Raw genomic sequence first — 6628 nt, 5'->3', positions numbered from 1 at the left:
GACGAGGTTCAAAGAGCCAAATGTAAAAGTGAGCTGAGTGTTGTCAGTGTTGCTTCTTTCAAAATGTGACAACAGTCAGGAGAAGGAGCTGGTGATTCATTATTCTGACTTACTGACCAAATGTTACTACTGAGGCTCCTGCTGTTGTGCCCTCAAGCAAAGCACTCAACCTCATCCCCACAGTAAACATCCAGCTGAGCAGATTAATAACTTGATTCACATTCACACTGTGGTGAGCAGCCTCAGGTAAGAGCACCTGTGGTGGGAATACTGGAGTCATTCAGGGTGAGCAGGAAAAACAACAGCTTCCTGTAAATGACCACAAAACTGTGGACAGTCACACAAACTCTGTTTCTGTTTAAATATTCAAAGTCAGACGCAAAGCTCCTCTATTAAAGGGACAATGCAGAAAACTGGTCGTCATCATGTCCTGATCTGTCAGCAGACGTGGCAGCAAAGTGCTACAATTCTACAGTGCCAGCAGCTCGGCATGGACGAGGTTTTCAAGAGAGAGAGAGAGAGAGAGACTGATTTGTTTCAAATACATCTGTTATGTCTTGTCAGATGAGAGGCGGAGAGAACTGGATCATGTTGGTACTGAAGCCGTCACGTTCACGTGCTCTGTGAGCGGCATCATTTAAAAGACGTGAGTCGAAGTGTTCACATGGCTCTGCAGGAGAAAGCTCCTCAGCTCTGTGCAGGCTGCTGTCTCTTATCTGCTTCCAGGTCTCAGCTTCCACTGTTCAGCCTCATCACAGTCCTGCTGTCCTCTCCACAGAGACGTACAGTCAGAGTACAACAGCAACAACAGAGGTTAAACACTGTTTACTGTCACCAGAGGTAAAATCAGCGTCTCCTTGTGATTTCCAGTGCAGAGCTCCCACTGGGATAAAGAATCTGTAGAACTGCAGAGACGAACAAATAACTCCAACATTTCATTTCCTCTGTTTATATTTTAATGACCTGAAGTGACGAGACTTTGCTTGTTTATTTTCTGTTTGTTAACCTCTCAGCTGACAGTTGCTGAAACTGTAAAATTATCTGATTAATGTGTCAAACTTCATTAAAGCTTTTCTAAACAAGAACAACAACATCTGCTGTTAAACATTTATAGAGACACAGTTTATTTGAAGCCCTGTGTTTGTTATATTTAATTATTTGACTTAGTTTACTGTCATTAAAGCCTCTGTGACAAACAACAACCGTGAAGATAAATGATCAAACAAACCTTTTACAGAAAGAGTCTGTGGTCCAACAGTTTGTTACCGTGGTGATAATGATGCTGTGAATCGGTGATTATCACTCGTTCAGCACAGCAGTCACGCTACATGACAAGTTGCTGTAACATTTAAAAGAACAGCAGGATTTCCCTCTTTAGTCATGTTTTTAATGCTAATATGAAGATTAATTAAGCAAAAATCAAACAGGGTGCAAACGTCAGTGAAGATTTCTTTCATTGTTGTAAAGTTTATTCAGAAGGATAAACTCCTTGAGATGAACCCTCCTCTTTTTCCTGGAGTCACCAGTTCATCACAGGTCTGACAGTCAGAGACAAACAACCACACACTCACACATTCACACCTGCAGGCAATTTAGAGTGAACGATTAACCTCACAACTTAACTGTGAAACTAAAACACAGAGCAAACTGTGAACCTAAGGGGAACAAATGCAGAACTCAGGGAGCACAAGAGGACCCGGAAAAGACACAGGAAGGCAAGATGACAACAGGAGCGACGCGAGGACGAGAAGTGAGCACATGAACCAACAAAGAGTGAGGGAACAACACGGGCTTCAATGCAAAGTAAACCAACGAGGGGATGAGGTGCAGGTGGAGAGACGCTGGAAACCAGGCAGAGCTGACGAGACTGATGTGAGACAGATGTGGAGGATCAGTCAGTGTGTGGAGGAGGGAAGTAACACAGGAGAGACACGTTCATGTGACAACACAGGCACAGCATTTAGGAAACACACTGCAAACACACACAACACAAACAATTACACAAACATGCTGCAGCAGCTCAAAACACTCACATTAGAAACATGTGCAATACAAATAGTGAACAAAGATCTGTGGTGAGTAAATAATGTCCATTAAAGCCACAGCATGTGGCAGCTGGTAAAGAGTTTGATGAGGCTGTATTGAGTCTTCATTGATTCATTTGTAGAGAACATGGAGGGGCTGTAATGATTTATCCTGCTTCACTTAAACTGGATGATGCTTCACTGATGGTCCATTCAGTTACAGTTACAGTTTTACTGACTGAGTGTAGAGACACTGCTGAGAGTGGTTCAGGTTCAGACTCTGTCTTAATGACTAATAGTCTCAAAACTGCATCACTGTTCATTAGTTTAGTTTAAAGGCTGTTTGGTGTCTTTGTGTCTGCAGGGAAGATCAACATATTACTACTAATATAACCACATCAAAACAAGTCAGATCTAATAAGACGAGAACAAGTCTGTGCCTGAGCATGGTATTAACTCTCAGCTTAAAGTCATTACTTGTACAGGTATATTCTAAATTATGTAAAACTTTACCTGCTACACTGATCCAATGTTTGACTGACATGTTGGTCCAGTAGAATCAAGGTTAATCTTCAGAGAAGCTAATGACGCTTTTGTTGGGGTCACAACACCTATTTTTACATTCCAGCAACATAAAAATAACATTTCCTCTTCATATCATCTTAACAAGCTGGGTTTACATAAATCAAGACTCTTCCTCGTGGTTCAACCAACATACAACTTTGATCACTGCTGAACTTCATGATGAGGAAATGTAAGAGTGTCATGAGTTTGACAACATTGTTGATACAAACAAACCTTCAGGAAATAGTTGAGGTATGAAGAGAAGCTCCCAGCAGGCAACGGGGCAACTCTCTGCAGCTAACAAGGAACTTCATGCAGTGAGACAGTGGATGTTTTATTCAGGGGACAATTATTTTGTTCCCGATCAGACAGTCAGGCTTCACCTGCTCATATCCTGAATAACACCAGAAAAGAGTCACACAGTGGAGTGTGACAGCTCAGGAGGAGGCTGCTGTGGAGACAACACTGTGAAACTCATGACCTTTTGATTGACTTTCCCCTGACGATCATTAAAGTTTACTGTTCTCTGTTTGACCACACTAAGAAGACAGAGCAGTGGGTCAATACATGAAGGAAGACATTTGTTGAATCTCTGATCTCTCTGTGACGTTTGGTTAAAAATAGTCAGGACCCGACAGCAAAACACACAAGAGGCAGGCAGGATAAGGAACAAAAACACAAGCTTTCAATAACAAGATGAAATCCAAAAACAGAAAATAAACAAGAATAAATAACTCAAAACACAAAGACCAAAAACAGCGATGACGTGAGGAAAAACAGGAACGAAAAGCCATCAACACACCACGAGGAGACACATGAAGACAGAGGAACAACACAGACAAGAAGACAAAGGCAGCAGGGAGCTCACAGACTATATACACAAGGGCTGACTGACACACCACACACAGGTGAACACAGGAAAAGGGCGAGAAGTCACACGAAAGGAGGAAAAGAAAAGAACCACACGACACATGAGGACAAAACTTCAAAATAAAACAGGGAGTGAGAGAACCACAGAGTGAAACATTTCCTGCAGCATTCAGAGTTTCTGCATCATTTCATCATCCAGCTGACGAAGTGGAACAGTGGGCTTCTCTGCTTCTGATCACAGCTGAAACTTCATTTAGCTTCAGTTCACATCAGCTGAGGCTCCCAGAGGCCAGTCAGTGCTGTGTTGTTCTGTCAGGTTTAATGTTGGGTAAAGGTCATCTCTTAACCTTTCACACACACACACACACACACACACACACACACACACACACTCTCACAGAGAACACATCAAACTCAATGTCTGAGGTGTGAAGAGGCACCAGTAACCTGACTCCACTCTGTGGCTCCTCTGAAGTGCCAGTGTCACTATTCATGCTCTCTAATACTCCTCTAATATCAGTGCAGACCAGCAGGTGGAAGCTGCAGCTGCTATGAAGCACCGCTAACGTTAGCGGCCAGTGACGAAGCAGAGTTCTTTTTATTTGATGACTCGATCGACAGCGTGAAGCTGTGAATGAACGGAGACAACACATAGTTGTCAGACCTGAGGACGACAGGAAGGTTTCTTATTCTCGGTGTGTGTGTGTGTGTGTGTGTGTGTGTGTGTGTGTGTGTGTGTGTGTGGGTGTGTGTGTGTGTGTGAAGGTGAACATCCAGTGTGTCTGCCGGCTCACTGAAAGTCAAACATCTCTTGTGTCAATGTTTCACTGAAGCAGAACAACATCAACACAGTGTTGCTTCACTTTGAGTATTTCTCTCTGAAGATAATTTCACAAGACACATCCATCATTTTCCTCTCCTCGCTCTCTAGCAAACACACTGACTTCATTATTTGTGTTCCATCATGGAGGACAGAGGAGGGAAACCAAGCTCTCACTGAGAATAATCTCCACTGAAGACACGACTCCCTTCATTATCATACAGGATCTTTCTCTTTCTGTGCCTCCCTCTCAGGGATTGTCCCCATTTTAGTAGCATGATTCTAACTCCTCCACTTGTCGCTTCATATTACATCTGATCTCCATCCTCTTCATTTATCCTGCTGCTGGCTGCTGTAGCACCGTTAATCTGCCTTGTGACCTCACAGATCTCCCAGCAGGAGGTTATGATGCAGCATACTGGGCTCTGATCACAGTCACACCAGCAGATCCGCCCTGCTGACAGCAACCACAGCCAGAAGCTAAACATGATCAGTGTGGAGCAAGTTACTTCTAAAAGGTAATGTATTACATATTACTAGTTACTGTGAGTTGAATGTGGTAAAGTTTTTATACAGTATTTTTTTACAGGACTACTTCAGTCCTCCTTGTGTTTGTGACAATGTACAAAATAAAAAAGTAGCCTCATTTGATAATAAAACATATAGCGGCAGTCTAGATTTAAAAACAGTAAAAGTGAAAAAAAACAAAAAAAAACAGGACAGTTTCAATTCTAATTTGACTAAAGTCCATTTCAGAGTGAGTTCTTCTTTTATCCTCAGACACATACAGCATTCAACCCTTGGGCTTGAACATAAAACACAATGATATTATTATATAATTCTATGTGTGGAGGCTCCACATCTTTACTGCCGCAGAACGTAAGAATCACTGTTGTTCATCTCCATGTGAAATGTCAAAGCCACAGGGAGGCGATGCAGAGGGACAAAAGAGCTGCAGGTCTCTCCTGGTCCAGACAGTTGAGTCTAAGCACTTTCTCACTGACAGCTGCCCATTCAAAATGTATCTGTGCAAATGGTTTTCACATTACCAAGCAGCAAACCTATCAACACTGCTGCTGCAGGCACAGCTTGATGGCTCATGTCTAAAGCAAACAGCACACACAACATACTGCAGCCCGATCATGACAGCATGTCAGAGCTACATTCAGAGGTGGTCCAGACCTTTCATATGAGCCACTGTTTGTCAGGGCAATAACACACACACACATGGTAACAGTCCTTTCTATCCTCTCTCACAGTCTGCCCCTCTCTCTCCCTCTCTCCCTCTCTCTCTCTCTCTCTCTCTCTCTCTCTCTCCCTCTCTCTCTCCCTCCCTCCCTCCCTCCCTCAGCTTGGCTCTCCTTCACTGGTTCTCATCATGTGGCTCGCAGCCCGGCTCGTATCAGAGGAGCTGCTGATTATAAAGGACGGTCAGACCTGAAGAGATGGAGCCCAGTGGAGCAGCAATTCACACTGCAGTGGCTCCACAAGAGGCTGATGGGCAGCTTTCAATGGAAATGTTAAATCTGTGACATGATTTCTGCTTGAGAGCAACAGTTTAACATTCACTGCAGCTCAGCTGGAGGCCTCAGAGCTTTCTTTAAAACATGTCTGAGGAAAACAGCTTCAGTGCTCTGTTCTTATTGGTCACACCAGATTTCATCTCCATTTCAATGAGTGGATGTAACACATGACAGTGTCTGAGTGTCATCCAGTCATATAATAATAATTCAAATGATTCAGTGTTAGTACTGTTCCCATGATAACACTTTCTATCAAACTGCTCTGTTTGTTACAGAAATGATCCAAACTGTGTTTGTCTACAGAAAGTGCAGCGCTTGCAGAACAGGAACAACTGGCAGTCGGGGACCTCCAAGAAGAAACTCATTCACAATGTCCAACAAACCAGAAGCCTGAGCAAACACTTCCTGCTCTGAATGTGAATCGGTTTCTGTCACTGTGGCGCAATCAGTGTTTACTCAGACCCAGAACCAAAAGTGACAAACTCAGTATTTCACGATGAAAGTTACAGTGATGCTCTTTCATGTACTTATGAATTGTGTCAGACATTACTGTGTTAGACAAGAACAAACTGTGTCTTTAAGTTTTATTGTCCTGTTACAAACTGTGAGGTGACAGGATGAGTATCTAACATGAAGCGTGTTGCTGATGTATCTGCTGATCTGCCTCATGATGGTGATGATCTCACTGCTTCAACACAGCAGACTGTAAATCTCTGCTCACAGCAGATTTAACAACAGATGTCTGATGGCCTGAGCTCATAAGAGATGGAGAGTGAACACTTCTTGTTTACTGACTGAATGCTGCATTAAACTATTGATCCTGTTTG

The 6628-nt window shown here is 43.0% G+C and overlaps 1 long non-coding RNA gene across 2 annotated transcripts; it reads left to right on the top strand.

Moving 5' to 3' along the window:
• Positions 1-1526: 1526 nt before the first annotated feature.
• Positions 1527-6228, top strand: LOC119010600. 2 transcript variants are annotated; one of them, XR_005072018.1, is made up of 3 exons: positions 1527-1773; positions 4666-4796; positions 6105-6228. It is a non-coding gene; the product is annotated as an uncharacterized LOC119010600 (long non-coding RNA). The 2 variants fall into 2 exon arrangements; XR_005072019.1 differs by having other exon boundaries at positions 6077-6207.
• The last annotated feature ends 400 nt before the right edge of the window (positions 6229-6628 follow it).

Source organism: Acanthopagrus latus, chromosome 2 (assembly GCF_904848185.1).
Source record: "Acanthopagrus latus isolate v.2019 chromosome 2, fAcaLat1.1, whole genome shotgun sequence".
Lineage (NCBI taxonomy): Eukaryota > Metazoa > Chordata > Actinopteri > Spariformes > Sparidae > Acanthopagrus > Acanthopagrus latus.
This window is presented reverse-complemented; position numbering and strand designations above follow the sequence as displayed.